The 26,177-nt window shown below is 36.7% G+C and overlaps 1 protein-coding gene across 2 annotated transcripts in view; it reads right to left on the bottom strand.

Moving 5' to 3' along the window:
- The window catches only part of G2E3 (G2/M-phase specific E3 ubiquitin protein ligase), a 60,902-nt gene extending 45,445 nt beyond the window's left edge, over positions 1 to 15,457 (bottom strand). Inside the window, exon 1 of one of the 2 annotated variants that reach the window (XM_032404871.1) lies at positions 15,369 to 15,457. The gene's annotated coding sequence lies outside the window, so the exon portion shown is untranslated. The remainder of the gene's footprint in view (positions 1 to 15,368) is intronic. The other variant, XM_032404870.1, reaches the window with a different exon arrangement.
- Between the last annotated feature and the right edge of the window lie 10,720 nt (positions 15,458 to 26,177).

Genomic DNA, 26,177 nt, shown 5'->3' with positions numbered 1-26,177 from the left:
TTTTCCTATGTATGCCAATATCTAATAAACACTTTATGTAGTTTTTCAAAGTGTATTAATATACACAATTCCACAAAGACCAATGGAACAAAACTAGAAAGCCTAGAAATAGATCTTTTTCCAGTCATTCGATTTTCAACAAAGGTAACAAAGCAATCAATGGGGAAAAGAAAAGTCTTCAACAAACAGTGCTGGAAAAACTGGATATCCATATGGAAAACGAACAAATGAACCTTGATCCATACTTCACACCATGAAATTATTAATTCCAAGTGGATAATAGACCTAAATGTATAAGCTACAACTACAAAAGTTTTAACAAAAAAAGTAACAAATTATACTACATAAAAATTAAAAGCTTCCACTCATCAAAAGATATGACTAAGAAAGTAAATATGTATGCCACTGTAAAAGATGTGTCTGACAAAGCCTTGTACCTAGAATATATAAAGAACTCCTACAACTCAACAAATACAAAGCAAACAATCCAATACAAAAAAAAAAAAAAAAAAAAAAAAGGTAGGGCACCTGGGTGGCTCAGTTGTTAAGCATCTGCCTTCAGCTCGGGTCATGATCCCAGGGTCCTGGGATCGAGCCTCCATGCTCTGCGGGAAGCCTGCTTCTCCCTCTCCCACTCCCCCTGCTTGTGTTCCCTCTCTCGCTGTGTCTCTCTCTGTCAAATAAATAAATAAAACCTTAAAAAAAATTTTAAAAAAAGGGCAAAAGATATGAATGGACACTTCATGAAGGAAGATATGTGAATGGTTAATATACACAGGAAAAGATGTTTAACATCATTTGTAATTAGGATAATAAAGATTAAAACCAAGGCACTGCTGGCTGACTCAGTTGGTAGAGCATGTAACTCTTGATTTCAGGGCTCTAAGTTTGAGCCCCAACATTGGGTATAGAGATTACTTGAAAATAAAATCTTGAAAAAAAAGTTAAAACCACTATGACAGACCACTTCATACCCACAATAATGGTTAAGATTAAGAAGACTATCAACACCAAACATTGGAAAGGATATGAATCAACTGAGAAACTCACATAAATTGTTGGAAGAAATGTAAAAGTGTTAAACAGATACCCATACACTAGCCTGTGACGCAAGAATTTCACATCTAGTTATTTATCCAAGGAAAAATAAAAACATATACAGACAGAAACCTTATGTACATCTTTTAGCAGCCTTCTTCATGATACTCCAAAGCTGAAAACCCACTAGTTCACCACTAAGAAAATGGATAAACAAATTGCAATTTATTGATAAAATACACTACTACTTAGCAATAGGGGCGCCTGGGTGGCTCAGTCCGTTGGGCATCTGCCTTTGGCTCAGGTCATGATCTCAGGGTCCTGGGATGGAGCTCTGCATCAAGGTTGCTGCTCAGCTGGAAGCCTGCTTGTCCTTCTCCCTCTGCCCTCCACCCCCGACCCCATGCTCACACTCTCTCTCCCCCAAATAAATAAATAAAATCTTCAAAAAAAATACTACTTAGCGGGTGCCTGGGTGGCTCAGATGGTTAAACGTCTGCCTTCGGCTCAGGTCATGATCCCAGGGTGCTGGGATCGAGTCCCGCATCGGGCTCCCTGCTCAGCGGGGAGCCTGCTTCTCCCTCTGCCTCTCTCTCTCTCTCATGAATAAATAAATAAAATAAAATCTTTAAAAAAAAAAAAATACTACTTAGCAATAAAAACGTAAGAAGTGTTGCAAGATGCAAAAAAACAACCAAAAAAAACCCCAAAAAACCACAAATGAACCTCACAGATACTATGCTGAGTAAAAGAAACTACATAGCATTCATATTTACATTATTCCATTTGTAAGACGTTCTGAGGCTGGCAAAATCAATCCACCATGAAAATATCAGAACAGTGCTTATCTCTCAGTCAGGGAAATGACTGGAAAAGGACATGAGGAAACTTTCTGAAATATCCTACTTTTGCTAAGAGGATCTAAGTCAGTAACTGATACAGAGAAGAAATCTCAATTTCCACAAAGATACAGAGCTATAGATATGGGCTTTCTGAACACAACATTCCTCCTTCCTCTTAATTTTGTAGTTTTCAAGGAAACACCACCATAGGTCCACTGTGTAGTCCAGATCTGATGCTGACTCCTTTAGTTTACACACAGCCCTGGCTTTGCCTGACCTTATCAAAACACTAGTTCATTTAAATTTCACCTAAATGCCACCCTTCTCCAAAATCCTTTAAGAAATTGTTTTACCCTTTGTTTGGTGAGAAGCCCGGTGGTTCCTCTGGTCTGCAATCTCTCTCACTGCAATGAGTTAATAAACCTAACTTTATCACATTACAGGTTTATCTCTGGTGGTTTTAGGCTGACTTTTAGGTCACAAAACAATTGCTGAATATTATTCAGGAGTTCTGTATACTATTCTTGTAACTTTTCTCTAAGTTTAAAATTATATCAAAATTAAAAGCTATCCCCAAATTGGATTTCTAAAGATAGGACACAATTAATACTTTTGACCAGTTGACATTAGCCTTCTTCTTAATCCCCAGACCTGAAATAAAACTTTTTTCTAAATCCTGATTGATGATCACTTTATTTCAGTCTCCAAAACTTTAGCAAAAAAAAGAAAAAAAAAAAAAAGAGGGGCACCTGGGTGGGTCAGGTCATGATCCTGGAGTCCTGGGATAAGCGGCTGGCTCTCTGCTCAGCAGGGAGCCTGGTTCCCCTCTCCCTCAGCCCCTCCCCACCCATGCTCGCACTCTCTCTCTCAAATAAATAAAATCTTAAAAAAAAAAGATTATTCACATATTTTTAATTGATTTTATCATTTGTTTTCCTTCCAGTGTATGAACTTTGAAACTTCCTAAGTAGGAGGAGGAAAATGTTATGTAAATATGTCTCAATAACAGCCCAAGTCTTAATAGACTTGGTGTTCTAAATAATAGCAAACTATTCTCTCCTTCCTTGAGACGCCATGAACAATTTAATGAAGAGTTCTAAGAAGCCACTGTCAAAATGTATTCTGAGTCTCTTCCACTGTTTACCTCCACTTGGCCAATCAGTGATACTCCTCCCTTCAAAAAGTGAAGCCTGATTTCCCTCTCCTTGATTGCGGCCATGCTTAGTAACTTGCTTCTACCAAAAAGGCTGGCAGAAATGACAATGTATGACTAGGTCATAAAAGTCACTGTGACTTCCTCCTTACTCTCTATTATGGAGGAAGCTAGCTGTCAGGTCATAAAGACTCTGAAGATGCTCCTTGGAAAGGCCTACTTAAGCAAGAGTGAGCCATTTTAGAAGCAAATCCTCCAACCCCAATTAAGCCTTCATATAACTGAAGACTAGCTAACAAACTGAGAGCAACTTCATGGGAGACCCTAAACCAGAACCACACAGCTAAGCTGCTCCCAAATTTCTGACCCACAGAAACTGTCAGATAATGTTTGTTGTTCTAAGTCACAAAGTTTTGGGCTGATTTGTTACATAGCAACAGATAACTAATACAATAAAGTAAGCCAAATTCCCTCTTGTTACAGCGGGATAGCTATTCTAAAAGTTTTCTCGTGAGATTTTTTAGGATTTTCAATATATGATTGTGTCATCTGCAAATAGATAATTTTACTTCCTCCTTTCTGGTTTGGATGCCTTTTATTTCTTTTTCTTGCCTGACTGCTCAGGCTAGGAATTCCGGCCACGTTACATAGGAATGGTGATAGTGGGCACCCCTGTTCTATTCCTGATCTTACAGGAAAACTTTCAACCTTTCACCGCTGAGTATGTTAGCTGTGGGCTTGTTATGTTTGGCCTTTAATATGTGGAGATATGTTCCTTCTGTACCCAATTTGAGAATTTTTATCATGAAAGGTTGTTGAATTTTCTTAGATGCTTTATCTGGATCTATTGATATGACCATTTGATGTTTATTTCTCATTCTATTAATCTGATATGTCACATTCACTGATTTGCATAGGTTGAACCATCCTTGCATCTGGAATGAATTCCATTTGATCACGGTGTATGATCCTTTTTTTAAAAATTGAAGTATAGTTGACATACAATATTAATTTCACATGTACAACACAGTGATTCAACATTTACAAACATTACAAAATACTCATCAAAATAAGTCGTTACTATTTCTCATCATATAAAGTTATTACAATATTACTGACTATATTTCCTATACTGTACTTTTCATCCCCCATGACTTATTTATTTTATAATTAGAAGTTTGTATCTCTTAATCCTCTTCACCTATTTCACCCATTCCCTCCCATACCCCTCTGCTCTGGCAACCATCAGTTTGTTCTTTGTATTTATGAGTCTGTTTCTGATTTTTTGGTTTTTATTTATTCGTTTTGTTTTTTAGATTCCACATATAATTGAAATCATGCAGTATTTGTCTTTCTCTAATTTATTTCACTTAGCATAATACCCTCTAGATCCATCCATGTTGTCACAAATGGCAAGATTTCATCTTTTATGCCTGAGTAATATTCCAACGTGTATATACACACACACCATATCTTCTTACCTATTCATTTATAGAGGGACACTTGGGTTGCTTCCACATCTTTTAAATAATGCAATAAACATAGGGATGCAGGTATCTTTTGGAATCAAGTGTTTTCATTTTCTTAGGGTAAATATCCAGATGTGGAAATACTGGATCATGTGGTATTATGATCATTTAATGTGCTGTTAAATTTGGTTTGACAGTATCTTGTTGAGAATTTTTTCATCTACACTCATCAGGGATATTGGCCTGTAGTTTTCTTTTCTTGTAGTGTCGTTATCTGGCTTTGGTATCAGGGTAATGCTGGCCTCATAAAATGAGGTTGGGAGTTGAATATATAGTTTAGAAAAGAAATACAAGGCCAACAAACAAATGAAAGAAGGAAAGCTGGAAAAAAAACACAAAACTGCAGAGTATCCCTCCACATATGAATTTCAAGGAACCCTTGATAGTCAAAACCAAAAAATAAAAAGTGAATGATTTATACTTCCCAATTTGGACACTTACCACTACAGCTATAGTAATTGAAAAAGGTTAGTACTGGCATGAGTATAAACATATAGATCAATTGAAAAGAAGAGTACAGAAATAAAGGTGTAAGTCTATGATCAATTAATTTTTGACAAGGGTGCCATGACTATTCAATAGGGAAAGAACAGTCTGCTCAACAAATGGTGCTGGGACAAATGGGTAGCCACACACATAGCAATGAAGTTGGATCCCATCTTGCACTATATGCAAAAATTAACTCAAAACAGATTGAAGACTTAATATGTAAGAGCAAAAACTATAAAAATCTTAGAGGGAAACATAGGGTCATGTAAATCTTCATGACCTTGGATTTGGCAATGGTTTCTTATATATGACACCAAAACCATAAGCAAACAAACAAAAAAACAAAAAATAATTTGGACTACACAATCAAGAGAGTAAAAAGACAATCCACAAAATGGGAGAAAATATTTGAAAATCATATATCTGATAAAGAGCAAGTACCTAGAAATATTTAAGAAACTTAGAACTCAACAACAAAATGACAACCAAATTTAAAAACAGGCAAATGGTCTGAATAGACATTTCTCCAAAGAAAATATTTGTATGATCAACAAGCACCTGAAGAGATGCTCAACATCATTAGTCATTAGGAATATGCAAATTAAAACAACAATGAGATACCACTTGATGCCCCCTCAAGTGAGTATAATTTAAAAACCAAGAATATAGAGGGGTGCCTCAGTCAGTTAAGCATCTGCCTTCGGCTCAGGTCATGATTCCAGGGTCAGCAGGGAGCCTGCTTCTCCCTCTCCCTCTGCCTGTCACTCCCCCTGCTTTTGCTGTCTCTCTCTCTGTCAAATAAATAAAATCTTTAAAAAAATTTTTTAAAAAAAGCAAGAATAGAGAGAAATTGGAAACCTCATACATTGCTAATGGGAATGTAAAATGGAGAACCTACTATGGAAAATAGTCTGGCAGTTGCTCAACACATCACATGTAGAACTACCATATCATCCAGTAATTACACTAGGTACTTATCCAAAAGAACTGAAAGCAGATTTTCAAACAAAAACTTGTACACAAATGTCGTTAACAGTACTATTCACAATAGCTAAAAAATGGAAATAACTCATTTGTCCATTAAACTGATGGTATACAAAATGTGGTATATCCATAGAATGTAATATTATTCAGCTATAAAAAAGAATGAAGCACTGATATATGCTACAACATGGATGAACCTTAGAAATAAGCTAAGTGAAAGAGGTCAGACACAAAAGGTCACATATTATGTAATCCCATTTATATGACATAACCAGAACAGGCAAATCCATAGAGACAGAAAGCAAATCTGTGGTTTCCAGGAACTGGGGGAATAGAATATATGGAATGCTTGTCTAATAGATATGAGTTTTCCTTTAGGGGTGATAAAAATATTTTGAAACTAGATCGAAGTGATGGTGATGGTACAACATTGTGAATGTACTAAATGTCAATGAATGGTTAAAATAGTTAATTTTATGAGTGAATTTTACTTCAATAAAGTTAAATGTACACCTATCATATGATGCAGCCAATAGTAAGAAAGACATGTGCATTGTACACAAATGTCCACAGTGGCTAAAAAATGTCCTACTTTTATAGCCAAAAGCCATAAGAAACATAATTGCCTATCAACAGAAAATGGATAAGATAAATTGAGGTATGTTCAAATAATAGAATACATTTATTAAAACCAAACTGTACCCATAAATGGAGTGAATTTTATTTTATACAAATTCTATTACCAGAAAGATACATAAAATTAGTACCTTCACTAAAAATATATTTACTTAAATTAAAAAAAAAAAAGCAGCATGTGAGTAGGTTTTAAGTCCCTACTCCATCCTAACAGTAAGAGCTGAAAACACTGAAAAATCAACATTTTTTGGATCAGTAAGAGGGAGGGACACCAGACAAACCACTGCCCCCAAGAATAGAGACATGGGTGAGTAGAGGGAGTCACAACTTACTTTAGCAGAGACTTAACAGCTGGAACCACTGTGGGATCCAGTGCTGGGGTAGGAAAACCTGAACTGTAATTGCCTAATGGCTGGTGACTCAGTATGGACAATTTGAGAGTTAAAAACTTCAGGGGGACCCAGTTATGGGGAGTCCCCACAATATTGTTGAGAATTATCACTAGGAACTCAACCAGGATCTTGACCAGGATTCCACAGTAAGTATCAGAGAAAAATCTTGTCATTCTGGCAGGAAGAGGGGGGAAGGTACCATTTTGAAATATGTCAAAGCATTCTGTTCTTTTTTTTTTTTTTTTAATTTTTTTTTTTGTTTGTTTTATTTATTTATTCATGAGAGTCAGAGAGAGAGATAGAGAGAGGCAGCGGCAGAGGGAGAAGCAGGCTCCCCTCCTAGCAGGGAGCCCGATGCGGGACTCGATCCCAGGACCCTGGGATCGTGACCTGAGCCGAAGGCAGACGCTTAACCATCTGAGCCACCCAGGCGCCCCCATTCTGTTCTTTTTAATAAGGCCTGCCCTCAGGAGAAACTAGTTAACCAGAGCCTAACCTGCTAGGGTATTATCAGAGCCTAACTGACCTGGGGAAAGGGAAGTAACTGACTCCAAGCTACTCTAGCCATCCTATCTCGTATGAGGGGAGATGTGGGGGAAGCTGAGAAATACCTGTAAGTTCACAGACATAAGCTCATGAAAAGACTAAGACCTAATCATAGGACTACTGAACTCTTTCCCTTCACCCACAACTTAACCACCACATTACTAACAGCTATTTACAGCAATTCCTTTTACTCGGTATGGCTATCAAGAAAAAATTATAAATCACTGTGGCAAAAGGCACAATTTGAAAAGACAGAGCAAGCATCCAAACCAGACATGGCAGGAATGTTGGAATTATCAGACTGGGAATTTAAAACAACTATGATTAATATGCTAAGGCTCTAATAGATAAAGTATACAGTATACAAGAACAGATGGCAATGAAAGAAGAAAGATGGAAATCCTAAGCAAGCACCAAAAGAAATGCTAGAGATCAAAAACATTGCAACAGAAATGAAGAATGTCTTTGATGGGATTCCAGGTAGACTGGACATGGCTGAGGAAAGAATCTCTGAGCTTGAAGATATCTCAACAGATACTTTGAAAACTGAACAAAGAGAACAAACACTGAAAAAAGAAAAACAAAATGAAATAAAAAAAACAAAACAAAATATCCAAGGACCTTGGGACAACTACAGAAGGCGTAACATAAACGTTTTGGGAATACCACAAGAGAGGAAAGAACAGAAGAAGTATTTGAAACAATTTAATGACAGGTGCCTGGCTGGCTCAAATGGTAGAGCATACGATTCTTGATCTTGGGGTCATGAGTTCAAGCCCCACGCTGGGGGTAAAGCTTACTTAATTAAAAAAAAAAAAAAAGCTAAAAAAAATTAATGACAAGTCACTGTGAAACATCAAACCACCGATCCACTAAGTTCAGAGAACACCAAGCAGAAGGGGAAAAACACCTTACCTATAGAGGAACAAAGGAAGGAATTACATCTGATGGCTCCTCAGAAACCATGTAGGCAAGAAGTGTTGAGGAAAAAAAAATTCCAATCTAGAATTCTGTATCTTGCAAAATTATCCTTCAAAAGTGAAAAAGAAGGGGCACCAGGGTGGCTCAGTTGGTTAAATGTCTGACTCAATTTCGGCTCAGGTCATGATCTCAGGGTCATGAGATGGAGCCCTGCCATCAGGTTCTGAGCTGGGTGTGGAGCCTGCTTGGGATTTTCTCTCTCCCTCTCCCTTTGCCCCCCACCCCCCCAACTTGCACACATGTGCACATTCTCTCTTAAAAAAAGTGGAAAAGTAAAGATCTTCTCAAACAAAAATTGAGAGAATTTGTTGCCAGTAGACCTGCCTTATAAGAAATGTTAAAAGTAGTTCTTGAAAGAGAAGGAAGATAGTATTCAGATACTCAGATCTACATAAAGAAAGTAAGACCATCGAATAAGGAATAAGTGAATGTAAAATAAAAACTTCTGTTTTTCTTATCCTTAACTGACCTAACAGACAACAGCTTGTTCAAAATAACAGTATCAATAACATACTCAATTATTGTACTAGTTGTAAATGTATATTGCAAATTCTAGGACAACCACTAAAAAAAGTTAGAAAGGAAATATAACTGATATCCTAAGAAAGAAAAAAAAATCATTTGAAATGCTTAACTAAAACCACAAAAGGCAGAAAAAGAATGGAGACAAACAGGAACAAAAAACAAGGGCAACAAATAGAAAACAGTAACAAATATAGTAGACATTAATCAAACTATATCAACAGTCACAGTGAATGTCAATGGTCTAAATGTACCAAATTAAAAGACAGATTTCTTAGGGTAGATCAAAAAATAAGACCCAACTATATATTTTCTACAAAAAATCCACTTTAAATATAAATTAAACATAAATGGAGAAAAATATAACATGCTAATACTAATAAGAAAGCAGGAGTATATTAATTTCAGACAGAGCAGACTTTAAAGTAAGGAAATTATAAGGTATAAATAGGGCATTAAATAATGATAAAGGAGTCAACTCTCCAAGAAGATGTAACAATACTTAATATGTATACACCTAAGAACTATGTTTAACTATGTTAAATTATGTGAGGCAAACTATGGGGGGCAAAAACTAATAGCACTGCAAAGAGAAACAAGTAAATCCACAACCACAGTTGGAGACTTTAACACCTCTCTATCAGAAGTGGACAGATCCAGTAGGCAAAAAATCAGTAAGGAACTGATTTGATAGTTGAACTGAACATCATCATGAAACAACTAGATATAATGGACTACTTTATCCAACAAGAGCAAAATGCAGATTCTTCTCGAGCTTACATAGAGCATTTGCCAAGAAAGACCACATACTAGGCCATAAAACAGTCCTTAAATTTAAAATCGAAATCATACAATGTCTGTCAGACCACAATGGAATTAAACTAGAAATCAATAATAGAAAGACAGCTGGGAAATCTGAAAAATATGTGGAGATTAAACAACACATTTTTAAATAACACAAGAGTAAAAAAGAAATCTCAAAAGAAAATACAAAATATTTTGAACTAAATGAAAAAGAAAACACAACTCATTAAAATTGAGGGATGCTGTCAAAGCAGGGCTTAAAGGGAAACTTAGATCATTGAATGCATATATTAGAAAAGATCTAAAATGAGTCATTTAAGTTTCTACTGTAGGAAACTATAAAAAGAGTAAACTAAATCCAAATTAAGTAGAAGAAAATAAGTAATGAGAATTAGAGCAGAAATCAATGAAACTGAAAACAAGAAATCAATAGAGAAAATAAACAAACCAAAGCTAGTTCTTTGGAAAGATCAATAAAGTCAGTAAGACTCTAGACAGGCTAAGAAAAAAAATCAGAGAGGACACAAATTACTAATACCAGAAATTATAGAAGGGATATCATTACAGATCCTATGGACATTAAAAATATAATAAAGGAGGGATGTCTGGGTGGCTCAGTTGGTTAAGCATCTACCTTCAGCTCAGGTCACAATCCCTGGGTCCTGGGATGGAGTCCCACATCGGGCTCCTTGCTTGGCAGGGAGACTGCTTCTTCCTCTGCCGGCCGCTCCCCCTGCTTGTGCTCACACTCTCTCTCTCTGACAAATAAATAAAATCTTTAAAACATATATATAATAAAGGAATACCATGAACTCTATGCACACAAATTTGATAATCTAGATGAAATGGGCCAATTCCTTGAAAGACACAATTTGCCAAAACTCACACAAGGAAAAATAAACACTCTGAATAGGACTGTATCAGAGAAACTGAATCAGTAATTAATAACCTTCCAAAACAGAAAGCACCAGGCCCAGATGGGTTCGCTGGCAAATCCTACCAAACATTTAAGGAAGAAATTATACCAATTCTCTACAACCTCTTTCAGAAGATACAAGCAGAAGGAATACTTCCTAGCTTATTCTGTCATCATTACCCTCATACCAATGTCAAAGACACAGATGCAAAAAACCTTAACAAAATATTAGCAAATCAAGTCTAACAACTTATTTAAAAAATTATACACCACAACCAAGTGGGATTTACCTCAGTTATGCAATCATGCTCCTTGGTATTTACCCAAAGGAGGTCAAAACTTATGTCCACACCAAAACGTTCACATGTTCACAGCATCTTTATCCACAATTGCCAAACTTGGAAGCAACTAAGATGTCCTTCAGTAGGTGAATGTATAAACTATGGATCATCCACGCAAACTATAGATCATCCAGACACAAAAGAAATGAGCTATCAAGCCATGTAAAGACATGGAGAAAACTTAAATGCATAGTACAAAGTGAAAGAAGGCAATCTGAAAAGGCTACAAACCGTATGATTCCAATTATATGATATTCTGGAAAAGGCACAACTCTGAAGACAGTAAAAAGATCAGTGGTTGGGAAAGGTGGAGTGTAGAGGATCTTTACAACAGTGAAAATACTCTGTATGATATAATGATGGACACCTGTCATTATCTATTTGTCCAAACCCAAACAATGTACAAAATCAAAATGAACTGTAATTTCAACTATGAACTTTGAGTGCTTATCATGTGTCAATGTAGGTTCAACGATTTCAACAAATGTACCACTCTAGTGGGGTATGTGGATAATGGGAGAGGCTAGGCATGTGTGGGGGAAATCACTATTACCCTCCCCTCATTTTTGCTCTGAAACTAAAATTGCTCTAAAAAAATAGTCTTAACAAAAGGAAAAGCAATAAAGTTATACATTTTACTGACTTTTATAACTAATCTCTGGAAAACAGGTTGCCCTACCCCATTGTTTATTGGCTCCCTCTGCCACACTTTCTTATTTCTTCATGATTCCACTGTGATCTCAGCAATATAAAGACCTTTCTGGCTTAGCTCCAGTAATTTTTGGTATCCCAATTCCAAAATTCAAGAAGAAATAATGTGAATGGTCTAGACATTCAGCTCTTATTCATTCCTATATCTGGTACTTCTTTGGCTGGAGAAGGTGTGTGGAATGGGAGCATATCAGGATCATAAGCTCCTTAGACCAAACCCTACCCAATGGTCTTTAGAGTGATGTCCCTATATTTTTGGGCAGCTTTTTAGAGAAAAGGTTACGGGCAAAGAGATCAAGTAACAGCTATTCAAACTCAAAAGGAAAGGCAAATTTTGCTGTTTTTTAACTCCCCAATATTTTCTTAATTTAGAATTGAATTAACATAGAAATGAATACTTATGTATGTACTTCCCTATTATTAATCTAATTACACTAAACATATATTATTCTTGTAATAAAAAAATTCCACCAGGAGAAAATGGAATGCAAAAAAAATTTTTTTAAGTTACTAAATCTTTTGGTACCTAGTTTCTTCATCTTAACATGGGGATAATAATAAAAGTGAGAAAAGTGAGATTAAGTGAGAAAATATGTATAAAGCATCTGGAGTTCTGTGAATGTTAGTAAATATTACTCGTAATTTTTTACCACTTGAAATGTCTTCTGAACCTACAATTTCTATACATATTTTTCCGTATTTGTGAAATTTACAAACCATATGGTATCACTAAAATCTCTACTAAGCTATCCAGAATTACATTCTATCACTTCAGAAAAAAAGTTAAAAAAAACAAACAAACAACAAACTTCCTCAGCATTTAACAAGATACAATGTGTTAAATTGTTAAAATAACAAGCACTGGTTGAACATATACAGTTTCAGAGTACAAGGACACTCACTGTTCTGTACCAAGAATTGCAGATATAAAGACAAAGAGGACAAGAGCTCTCAGTCTAGTGCTATGTTTACAACTAAATTGCACTGAGGAAGAATTCCACCTGGGGAAGTCTAGGAAAGTATTGGAAACCCACTGGGTAAAATCTTAAAGGGACCTAAAAAAGTTGATGGTTAAGTATATATAAAAATGAGAGAACAGATTTGGACAATGGTACTAGTACGGATAGAACATCACAGGTTGGAAAAGAGTGGTAGAATATTATGAAGTTGATGCTTGCAAACAGAGGTTGGAACCAGATTGACAAGGGCTTTGTAAAAAAATGAAAAGGTTGAGAAATCTGAATTATATGTGGTAGACAAAGAGGAGTCATCAGAGATTTTTAAGAGGCAATAATTGAAAGGATAGACTGCAGAGAGAGGCAGGAAGCATTATTTAAAATAATAATAATAATGACATAAAAAAAGAAGCATAAACTTTCTAATTAAATCTAGTTTCTGAACCTGGTTCAAACATTTTGGTAGTTGTGTGAGAACTGAACCCTCTTAGCCTCCATTAATTTACATGAAAATAGTAAATATTGCAGTGTTATACGTGAAGATTGAGATAATGTATGTAATGTGGTTTGTACAATGCTCAGTAACTCAATATAATTGGAGATATATGTATCATTTACTATGTGCCACACACTAATCTAAGATTTTTATATGTGTTGAGTCATTTGACTCTCACAATAATCCTTCAAGGTACGTATTGTTATTATCCCATTAACACAGGTCAGGGATTTGAAGCACAGAAAGGTAAAGCAGCTTGCTTGGGTCATACAACTACCAACTGGTGGAGATGAAATTTGAACCGAGGCAATCTGACTCCAGTTCCCTGCCCTTAACAGTGTATTATAATGCCTCTCTAGGAAAGATCAAGTCAGTGCCCTTAAAACTCTGTCAGGGTGCTCCTGGGTAGAGCAGTTGGTTGGGCTGCGGACTCTTGGTTTCTGCTCAGGTGGTGATCTCATGGTTTGGGAGATGGAGCCCAGGACGGGCTCTGCACTGGGCATGGAGTCTGCTTGGGACTTTCTCTGTCTCTCAAATAAATAAATCTTTAATTTTGAAGTGTAGGAATCAGCACTTAACAAACCCTTCAAGGTAATGTGTACATAAGAAAATTTGAAATTCGCTGATGATTTAGGTAGATGGAGCAAAAATAAATGAAAAAAGTCCAGGTAAGGACAAGAAACCTATTAAAATGTAGAGACTAATTTTTTTTAAATTACTATTTGCTGGTAGCGCACATAAAATGAGCAGAACAGCTGTCTGCAATTCTTAGGAAAGTACAGCTAATGTCTTTGCTGCAATCTTACACAAACGTTTAAAGTTCAACAATCATAAATACTGAATATTTAAATCTATTTTTCCTGGCTAATAATGAAACAAAAGTTCACTAGCAGGGATAGGAGAGTAGGAGCAGCCAGTAATAGATGAAGAAATGTCTATTTTTTAAAAGATATTTATGCATTTTTATGGTATGATACCCTGGTGTTAAAATCTTAAAAGGAACATAAAATACCGGTTCCTATAAAACAACACAATATTAGACAGTGTTCAATAAGGCAAGATATAAAATTTCTATACATTTAAACTCATTTATATTTTAGATGTAGGGTACACATTTAAACTATTCCAGAAGAAGGCAGACTTTGCTATGGGGTTAAACAGCGTTTGCTATTTGAGGTAGTCCATCACCAAAAGTTAATAAAGCAAACAACAACAAAAAACAAAACAAAAAAACAAAGAAAACCCAATTCTGTTAACATTAGTAGAGTGTTTCCATAATGACTCCAAAATAACCCAGTTGGCCAATGAATGAAGCAGCTGAAAAGGCAGATCTGTGGAACTAGCTAAACCTTATCCCTATTGTTAGCAAACTAAGACCTCTATGAATTACAGCTGTTACTATAGTCAGTTTAAATGAGCAAGAGTCCCGGATTTTTGCGGTACAAGAAAAATGTCAATCGTGAAAGAAAAATATCCGGGTTTTAAATACAAAGGATACTCAGATTTCAGTTTAAATCCCCACCGGGCATTTCAAAGACTGTCATATCCCTGCGGTCCAGAGTAATAAAGACTACTCTGAGTATCACTCTTAGGAGGAACCCGGAGCCACGTACAGCATCTCCTCATTCTAAACCTGCCCCCAACCTTCCATCTTTAATAAAGGAAGATCCTTTTTACCTGCGGTAACGCTTTCGCAATTAGATCTAACTACTGTTACAGCTTCAGCATTCGAGTCCAATTGGCGGAAATACTAAACTGTGTTTACCAGAACGTCAGATTAAATAAGGCTTAATCTCGGGGGCGGGGGGCCTCGGAATCCTCAATACTTAGAGTTGGCTCGTGTGCGCCGGCCCGGGAGACGCTCCCCAGCGCCCCGACTTCCCAGTCTTCAAGCCCAACCCCACCACCCGACACCCCCAAAGGCACTCCGAGGCCTCCGCTACACTGTCCCGCCTCTCGACCCCTGTCCCCTCCGACGGTCCGAATCCTCTCCCTGGAATACTCAGTTTCTTCCCATTCTCCATTCACTCACCAAGGCGCGTTGGGCAGAAGTTCCAGAATGGTCGTGTGACTTTTCCCTTCTTCCGCGGAGCCGCAAAGCCGACCGCAAGCAGCCCCATCCAACGGCCCACGAGATTCAAATTCGTCCACTTCCGCCTGCTATCCGGAAGGTGCGCTAAATTCCACCCCCTGTGAGGCGGGGCCCGCGGCGACGCGGCGCGTGGGGGAAGGACGAAGTACGCCGGGCTCTTCTCTGGAGGAGTGCGGTCTATGTTGTGCTTCCTGCGCTGGTGTCTTTTGTCTGTGTTCTTACTTCACAGGCCACAGAAAAGTGCAGGCGCAGAGTCGGTGTTTCTGCCCGGTGACTCTTGAGAGGATCCTCTTGTTTCTGAAATGACAGAGACGGCGCTGAAGTTTCATTCCTTCAAGGACTGGAGAGAATAAAAGCACTAATGGGGCCCTGACGTTTTCACTCCTCCCATCGCCCCCGCGTAAACAGCTACAGCGAAGAGGAAAAAACAAACCGTGCACAAACCTGCTTTCCGGCACAGTCAGGACATTTACATGTCCCTCCCCCTCTGAGGAAGACAAAAAGCCAAGTGCACCAATCACGCTTATTCGAACCACGAAGTGAAAATAAGTGGTGGTCGAACTAGTTCTGGTCCCAAATGAAAAACGTGAGGGTAAGTGTTAGAATTTCCCCCTCGGATAAGAGACTATTTTACATGATTATTACGTAGTTGTCCTGTGAGATTCTTAGGACAATAGTGTCATTTTCTTTTACCAAGGACTGCTTCTGAAGGGGTGCATCTGGGAGCTACTAGAAAAGAAAGACAACATTTTTTAGCCCCAACCCCTCCAAAAAGGAAACTAAACAACTCTGATTTTGACGTTGCCACCAGATCATCCTCACGTCTGATTTACCTCAACAGATCATTTCAAACCAAGCCATGACAGAACACCTTGAGCTTCTCTCAAGACTGCAATTTGAAAGATCAGATTTCTATGAATTTATTTTACAGATAATCTGACAGAAGGGAGTGTAAAGCTATTAACTGGTGTACTGTTTTTAACAGTGGAAAATAGGAAATAACCTGTGTCTATCAATAAGGAAAAGATTAAATAAGTTATGATACTTTAGGATCTGATACACTGACATTGTACAGGCACTAAAAGAAGTAGATCAGTAGGTACTCAAATGAAATAAGGAAAAAAAATCAACTGTAGAAGGACTAAATATTGTATCCATTTAAAGTATGTGTATGTGCATGGCATACAAAGTTTCCAGATGGATAGTAAACTGTAAAAAGTTTTCTCTGGTAGTCAGATTGGTGAATGGAGATATGAAGAGACTTTTTTATCTTTTGCTTTATAACCAATTGAATCTTTAAAAACATGTTTTACTCTTGCAATTAAATGGTTTTTTAAAAGAATATTGTTGGGATGCCTAGGTGGCTCAGTCGTTAAGCATCTGCCTTCCGCTCAGGTCATGATCCCAGGAACCTGGGATCGAGCCCCACATCGGGCTCCCTGCTCAGCAGGAAGCCTGCTTCTCCCTCTCCCACTCCCCCTTCTTGTGTTCCCTCTCTCGCTCTCTCTGTCAAATAAATAAATAAATAAATAATCTTTAAAAAATAAGATTGTTAGAAATTCTATGTTGTAGATACAGAATCAGGTTTAATAAATGTATAAAAGTATAATGTTTGAATAGTCTGTGTCCACTCATTCATACAGATTCATTCAACAATTATATGGTAATGGTTTGACCACACATTTTGTCATCCATGATATGTTGTATTATTTAATGTCACCACATTTCTAATGTGGCCGCATTAAATATATTGCTCCTTCAAGTTCTTTGAAGGCAGAAATGATGTCATATATTTTCCTATATTCTCATAATTCTTGGCAACTTCCCACCATTAAATTTCATCCTTCACATGAATTAAATTCTCAAGTTAATCTGCAAGCAAAAGTTAAATACTCAAATTTTCTTCTGAGTTAGAACTGAGTTAGAATTGAAGAATTTAGAGTCCAAAAAGAACTGTTTTTCCTTACTCAGTTCTTCTTCTGCAGTTCTTCTTTTTAGACTCTAAATAAATTCTTCAATTTCTTCCACCAGGATGTTGACAAAGTTATCATCACTAGCAGCCCTGCCATTAGTCAGACCAATGATATTGATTTCTCATCTGCAATGGAAGGTCCCCTTAAAGTCACTGGCATATTTTTTCCCGTAGGGCTAGCCAGGCTTTTACTGTATAAATTGTCTAGGGCTGGTGTTTATTGAGTGGAATATCAGGTTATTTGCACTTTTTAAACTGTTACACCCCCTCCCCAAAGAGTGAATACAGATGAATTTGAATACAATCAGTATTCAAGTAATGCTACAGCATTTCATTAACAATATCTGCAATAAATACCCAGTGACTAAATCAAAGAACCTAAGTAATTAGACTAAAGAACATTTTAAAGAAAATATTCACTACAGGATATATTTAAATCTAACAAATCTGGCCATCAAACTGGGCATTCAAATAGCTAATAAAAGTTTTTAAATTAAGTAAAATGCATTGATATGAGTATTCCACTTACTAAAAGCTGCAAAAACTGGAGGAAAAAAAAAACACAAAAGAGTCTTATTTAGTTTCTGATAACCCCTCAGTAATCTGAATTAGCTGAGAACTGCCCCATAGAAAATTTGAATCATAGCTAATATAACCACTCTTCCCTGCTTTCCTCCTCCTGTTCACTCCATATGCTGCAGAAAACAAGACAAAAACACTTCTGGGACCAATAGTCATCAGTTCACACACAAGAGCCAACACAAAGTGCTTTGGCAGAAAAGCTCCTAGAACTTACTTTGAAAGGTTCTTATCACAAGCAACATGACTGACAAGAACAATAAAATGCCTAGAAATAAATTTTTTTTGAAGTATAGAATATGTAAAAAACTGTCATTGGAAAATGTAAATGATTTCAATATTAACAAATGGAAGATGAATATTTAAGAATGGTTTAGAAAAAGAAGATTAGCAGAGGCTGGTAGTAGGAAATGTGTCTTACTAGATAGTAAAACTTAACACAAAGCTATTATGATCAGAGTTGTAGTGAAAAAAATTATTAGTATAAAAAAGATAAATACAGGGCACCTGGGTGGCTCAGTCGGTTAAGCGGCTGCCTTCGGCTCAGGTCATGATCCCAGGGTCCTGGGATCAAGTCCCACATCTGGCTCCCTGCTCCACAGGAAGCCTGCTTCTCCCTCTCCCACTCCCCTTGCTTGTGTTCCCTCTCTCGCTGTCTCTCTCTCTCTCTCTGTCAAATAAATAAATAAACTCTTAAAAAAAAATACGTAGAGAATCCAGAAAAATTCAACTATACATAGAATATTAATATATTATAAAGGTGGCATTTCAGTTTAGTGCACAAGGAGTATTTTCATTCATAAATTAGCAAAAGAAGGCAATAACTGGCTATCTGGAAGATAAAACGTTAAGCTTCTACCTTGCACCACATGGCAGATAAATTCTATGAGAATTATAGATTGAAATATAAAAAATATAACAAAAATGTATTGGGAGAAAAATTAGAAGAATAACAGTGACTTTGGGTTAAAGAGATTTCTTAAGGAAGGAAGGAAACTTAGAAGCCATAAAATTAAAGATGAATAAGCCATGCCAAAATATGACACTTCAGCATAAAAATTATTTTGAACTAAAGAAGGCAACTGAGAAGCAGACGCAGGAAGAACTCTACTTTCCCCCATCTAACAAAAGCAGGGCATAAATTTCCCTTTGTGAAGATGTTCCTCTCCTCTCTCGTACCCAAAGGAGGGGAACAACCCTTAGCATTAGAGATGGATATGGCACTGATGAGTCTGCATAAAAAAGTCTTACTAAATAACCTTTATCTACCATTAGTTCCCCCATATATTTACCTTCCCACAATTTACCACTCCTAGAAGCTCAAACTCCTCTTCCTTTGTCTACTCGTTTCACAATTTATCATCCTTCATTAAAACAGTATAGGAGCTCTCAAGCCTAACCACTTCTTTGAGTTTTTACTTTTTTCTGTGGACCCCTATGCATGTAAAATTGAAAAGAGAATTTCATACCTTTCTTCCTGTGAGCCTGTCTTTGCCAATTTAGTTTGTAGGACTCCAAGTTCTACCAAGAGGGTAGAGGAAAAATCTTTCCTCTCCTGCAAATACACATGGCTATGCTAAAGTTTAAAGTATTTATTGGCAAGATACACCATAAAACCTCAAAAGATAAATGAAAGAGTTGTGATAATATTTATAATACATATGATACAAGGTTAACAACTCTAATGTAGACAATGCTTATAATTTGATTTTTTCAAAAAGTAATAAAAATGAGCAAAAGAAGTGATCAAGAGTAAATGAGAAAGGACAGTAAACAAGAAAATACTCAAACTGACTACCACACAGCCAAAAGCTAGTTTTCCTTTCTTGGATTGGCAAAAATTGAAACAAGTCATAACATCTAATACTGGGAGGATGTGGTGGTAAAATGTACATTCTTGCCTACTGGCTGCATGCGTTACTACAACTCTTCTGAAAAAATCACTCTTTGACCAAATTTTCTCAACTTTAGGATTCTCCTGTAGAAATAAACATGATAGTGTGTTTTGAGGCACTCCTAATTAGAAACAACCATCCATCAGGAGGGAGGTGATTGAGAGTTATGGTACATCTATACTATCAAAAGACTTCACAAAGCTGTATTGCTGTCTCCTAAACTATTGCCTCCAAAGTTAGGGCTATTGAACCCCCAAAGACATATAAGTGAAAATGAAGAATGGCATTATTTAATTAGAAAAGTAATAATATTCTGCTCTACAGTAATACTGATAAACCTGGCCCTGGAAAATGGCATTCATTCTTAATTAGCACTCACCAGAATTGGCACACATTGCTGGATTAATTGTCCTTTGCAGCAACTGAGTTGCTGTAAATTAGCCATATTGGACTACTGGTAATCCTTTCTGCCTTTCACACAAGTCAGATTTTCTTTCTTTCTTTTCTCTTTTTTTTTAAGATTTTATTTATTTATTTGAAAGAGACAGAGCCAACGAGAGAGAGCACAAGCAGGGGGAGGGGCAGAGGGAGAAGCAGACCGTCTGTCTGCTGAGCAGGGAGCCCCACGCGGGGCTCAATCCCTGAGGGGAAGGTAGACGCTTGACTGACTTAGCCGTTTAGACGCCTTAGCCACCCAGGGGCCCCCGATTTTCTTGATCCTCGTCTCCTATCGACACTTAAAGCAAACACTTGACCCAGATTTTGGCAGGTCCTGGTCTCCCCTTCTTATTCCCTGGTAGGTCCCTGAATGCCTGTTCCCCTTGAGGATCAATTTCTAGCTTTCTGCCCTTAAATCATTCCTTATTAATCCCTATCAATATTGTGCCTAGTACCCAAGGTTACCTCATCCATCTCTCCTGACTAGTGACCATCCCTGAGACCTTGGAATGAAACTTTTTATTATATCAAGTTTCTTGCTATTCAGAACCCTATCAGAGTCAGACAATGAGAAGTGTACTTCTAGAAGGGACCATTCGAAGAGTCTAATCAGGGGTACCTCAGTGGCGCAGTCAGTTAAGCATCTGCTTTTGGCTCAGGTTAGGATCTCGGGATCATGGGATTGAGCCCTGAGTGGTGCTCCCTGCCTGACCGGAAGTCTGCTTCTCCCTCTCCCTCTGCCCCTCCCCCTGCTTGTGCTCTCTCTCGTTTGCTCTCTGTGTCTCTTTCAAATAAATAAATAAAATCTTGTGTGCTCCTGCTTGTGTGGTCTTTCTCCTCTTCCTCAAATAAATAAGTAAAATCTTAAAAAAAAAAAAAATAAGAGTCTAATCAGAGGCATACTCAGGTTCTTATAATAGGGTACCTAGCCTAGAAACACCATGGTTGTGTTTGGGTTAGGGTGGGGAGGGAAGAAGGGAGAGGGTTGGGTGTTGGTAGCTGAGGGAGTAAGCAAACATGTAAAGACGGTGTCACTTTTATTTTTCCCAGTCTTGATTTCACACTTCTTTCTTCAACATCTTTTATTATGTCATTATAGACTTAAATCTAATGTCAACATACTGCTTTACCAAAAAGGTACTTCTTTTGGAGATTATGCTAGGGGAGCAACAAACTAGAATAGGTCCCACTTAGTCTCTCAGCAAATTCTTTAGACCAGCACTGCCCAGTACAAATATTAGCCACAAATAGTTTTCAGTTTTCTAGTAACCACATTAAAACAAACAAACAAACAAACAAACAAAAGAAACAGATGAATAACTGAAATAATGTATTTTATTTAACCCACCACATTTAAAATATTTAAATTTTAATATGTAATCAATAGAATCAATTATTCATGAGATATTTTACATTTTTTTTTGTGCTAAGTCTTCAAAATTGATAGACAGTTGACCTTTTGAACAATATGGGTTTTAACTATGCATGTCCATTTATATGTGGATTTTTTCAATAAATACAGTAGTAGTACTCTAAATGTCTTTTCTCTTCCGTATGATTTTCTTAACATTTTCTTTCTCTAGTTACTTTATTGTAAGAATACAGTATATAATACTTACAATATACAAAATATGTGTTAATTGTTTATGTTACCAGTAAGGCTTCTGGTCAATAGTAGGTTATTAGTAGTTAAGTTTTTGATGAGTCCAAAGTTATACATGGATTTTTGACTGCATGGGGAGGTCGGTGCCCCAACCCCCGTGACGTTCAACAATCAACTCTATATTTTGCACTTCCATCACATCTCAGTTGTACTAGCCATATTTCAAGTGTTCATAGCCATATGTGACTAGTGGCTTCAATACTGGCCAGCACAGTTTAAAATATGCCACAGTTAGTCCCTCCAAAAGAATACAGGCTACCAAGAGACTCAATTCCCAAAATTCTATTTCCCTAACTTCTAACAAACATTTGAAAGCATGAAATAGAGGTAATTATCTTTTTCCCAACTAACTTTGTATCTTAACTATTCCTTCCATATATACCTCAGATCTGTTATTTTCACTTTCTTCTTTAATGACCCTCTTTGTGCTCATTTTTCTTTTCTGTTCCATAAGCTTTATTCTACGATTCTCAGTAATATTCAAATACTTTGGAATATACTTATTTGCAAAACAAATTAGCCCATTTAATTGATCACTTCTTGTGGACAAGTCATAATGAGAATACTGTACAAAATAAGTATATGACCTTTATTAGTGTCTGACTCCATGATCAATAAGTATTTATTAAGCATCTACTATGCTATCAGCAGCACTAATAAATTTCCGAATGGAGTTTTCACTGTGTACACTAACATATTCCTTATATTAGTTTGCCTGACCAGTCTTTTTACATCAATTTTTAAACTTGAATCAGCATACATTTTAGGAGAAGTAGGCTGTTTGCTACCAAACAGAATTCTTTTCCTCAGTGTCTCAGTCACATAAATGTTTTGATCTAAATTTTTAATCTAACTGTGGTTTGCTGTCTTTTAAGTCAAACACACCACCTCCTGGCAGCAGGAAGCACCACCCAAAACAGCAATTTCAGGTTTCTTGTTTCAGGGTTGTTTGGATAATAAGTAGGTTTATTAACAACAGTGATTTGGAATGATACCATTCCTGCTGGGTAACTGCATGATTTTAGCAAGAAGGGCTCAAAGTTTGTTGTAGCCAATATGAGACATGGTGTTCTAATATAGGTCAAAGTTATTATCTATTTTGATAACATTCTTTCTCTCCAGGTTGGTGTTTCAAATGGTTGTCTGGATTGCTTTTCTTAATTGCTGTCTTTTGGCCTGAAGTGTTTACATAGAAATCAGAGCCCTTTTCCAGTTAAGAGTAACTCCACATGCAGGCACACACGTTGGTAATGCCACCCAGAATAAATCAAGTAATGAACAACATGTTTGAACTGAATCTTAAAAATTCTTGGATACAATTGCTGGCAATCAAAACTGTTTTCAGTTTATTTTGTGTACTTTGATTTTTTAATCCCTCCCAGAATACTCGAGGGAAATGACTTCTCAAGTGAGTTGATAAAGTGATTATAATGAGCCCAATTCTCACCTGCGTGTCTTGATGGGGGTGGAAGAAAATTTCAAATTCTTACTAAGGTCCAGGGCATAGAATTACCATTTAGGAAGCAGGTACTTGCTTAAAGCCTAGACCCTGATAGCTGTTCTTTAGGGAAAATTCTTCAAGGAGACCAACATAGTACAGTGTTAAGAACCTGGCCTTTCAACCTAGACAGCCAGGGATTTAAATACTAGCACTATTACTTAAAAGCTAAGTATGAAGGACCCAATCCTCTGCGCATCACTATTGGTTTATAAAATGTAAATCGTAGTAACTACGTCACAGGTTTGTTGTAAACTTTAAATGAGAAGACATTTTCCAGGTAGTTATGAGTAGGCAAAATGGGCATAAGATACAGTCAACATCCTCTTCCTTCCCTCGATGGCATGAAGAATGCCACGTCCAGTTCCTTTAGGCAGGTGATCTACTTAGAGTTGCCCAGACTCTCATCCCAAGTGGATCTTCACCTTGTTCCTCTCCTCTCCCCTCAGAGCCGATGATAAATTACTCGGTGACTTGCTCTCTACTTTCCACTTTGGCAGCTAATCCGAAAAATTTATCCTTGTTAATATAAAGAGCCAATGGATTAGTTTTAATAAACTCTACCTGTAGCTCAAAAGGACAGTGAGAAATTTGTGGGTAGTCAGATATGACGTTTGGTATCTAACTCTCCCTCCTCTTTTTTTCAATAATTTGGGTTTACAAGTCTGGTATCTCAGAAGCAGTTCACATCTTTTTTTGGCATTAGTACAGTAATAGATATTAAACCTTCAGCATGTGGGCAGTGATTATAATGGGCAATCAGATTTCTCATAAATGAGATTAACTAATGAAAGGCATATGATTAGAAAAGAAAAAGAGAACTAACATTTATTTGATACTTTCCATATTCCAAACACTGTACTAAAACTATTCAAAAGTTGATTTACTTAATCCTGACTAATAAAATAGGTAATGAAACTAGGTTTTAAGGCAATTAAATAATTTATCCAAGGCCACAGTAGGCAGAATTGGTATTTAACTCCAGCTCATTTGCATACAAAACCTATTCTTTATCCATCACAATATTTTAATTCACACATCCCATGAGAGATAGGAGCAACTTTAGGAAACCTGACATTAACCTTAAACAATCAACTAATAGTAGAGTTTGGCTTTTATGGGAAATCTGTTTACTTATCTGCAGAATTATAGGATGTTAATTTGGTAAACGACCTTAGATATATCATCTCTTCTCTACCCCATAGCATGTAAAACCCTCCCGACTTTCTGGGCCTTTCGTAAAACATGTATTCAAGAGAACTGAGGGGAAAAGAAAGTGGTCCAGAATTCCCCTTGAGCAGATAGAGTTTGGATCTCAAATCAAGCTCCAGTTTTCTGCTCATTTAATTAAGCTATCTACATACTTATTTTTCTAAGAGGGGCATTGATATTTACAATGAATCCTGATTGATGTCTGGCATCACTTTACCAAGGTACAATCCCTGACCAATTTTCAGCTAGTGGCCAGTATGCTTTTGTAGCACAAATCCCATAATACCAGTTGTTGAGGACCACTTGATGATCAGTTTTCCACTAAAATACTCTCAGGAGTTGTCAAATAGTGTGGTAACATTTTGACATCACTGGTACCAGGCAATGTTATCTATAGTATTGAGATGCTTAAGATAGATTTAAAGCAAAAGAGATGCAGTGTATCTCACTTATAAAATCTGTGGCAGTGAGACAACTTCCCAATATACATTATCTGCTCCTTAGAGCTCTTTAAAATTCTATTCCTCTAAATAATTGGTTACAAAAGCTAGCTCCTATGAAAGTACCCTAATTTTTATTTCAGCAAAGATAGAAAACTCCATTTCTATCATAAAGATGATATGATAGGGGATTTTAGATTTATGGCTGCCTGACCTATTATATTGTTTACCATCTAAATATTCACCCAATGATTGAGTCCAGTTACCCAGGAAACCTTGGGTTTCCTTGATTCATTACAAGAAACTGGTGCCAAGGAATGCTGAGTGTCTCCCAAAGGAAAATGTATACAAATCCATGAATCAGTAAGATTGTATGCTTTAGTCAATTCATGAGTAAATTGCAGCCAGGTGTTGGATTCATACCAGCAAGTGACTAAAAGCACAAAAACTAACATTAAGAACAAGAGCTTTAAAGAAAAATAAACAAAAGGCATTTAGATAGGGAAGAAAGAAGTAAAACTTTATTTGCAGATAACATGATTGTCTATATAAAATTCTGAAGGAATCTACAAACAAGTAACTAGAGCTAATACATGAATTTAACAGGTTTTTGGATATAAAATCTATATACAAAAATGAGTTGTATTTTTATATTCTAGCAATGAACACTTGGAAATTAAAATTTATGAAATTATCTGGATTAGGTAATGATTTCTGAGACTCAACACTAAAGCACAAGTGATAAAAGAAAAATTTGATAAACTGAACTTCATCATTTTTTAAAATGTGCACTTCAAAGAATACCACTAACAAAGGTAAAAGACAAACCCACAGGCTGGAAGAATATATTTGCAAATCATATAATATGATAAGGAACTTATATCTATAATATATTAAGAATTTATAACTCAACAATAAGACAACCCAATTAAAAGATGGACAAAAGATTTGAATTAAAAAAAAGTACACAAATGGTCAATAAACACATGAAAGAATGCTCAGTGTCATTAAGCAGTAGGGAAACGCCAATCAAAAACCACAAAAGAGGGACA

This window comes from Phoca vitulina, unplaced genomic scaffold (genome assembly GCF_004348235.1).
Source record: "Phoca vitulina isolate PV1807 unplaced genomic scaffold, GSC_HSeal_1.0 scaffold7, whole genome shotgun sequence".
Classification (NCBI taxonomy): domain Eukaryota; kingdom Metazoa; phylum Chordata; class Mammalia; order Carnivora; family Phocidae; genus Phoca; species Phoca vitulina.
Note: the sequence above shows the minus strand (reverse complement) of the source record. Positions and strands in the feature narration are given on the sequence as shown.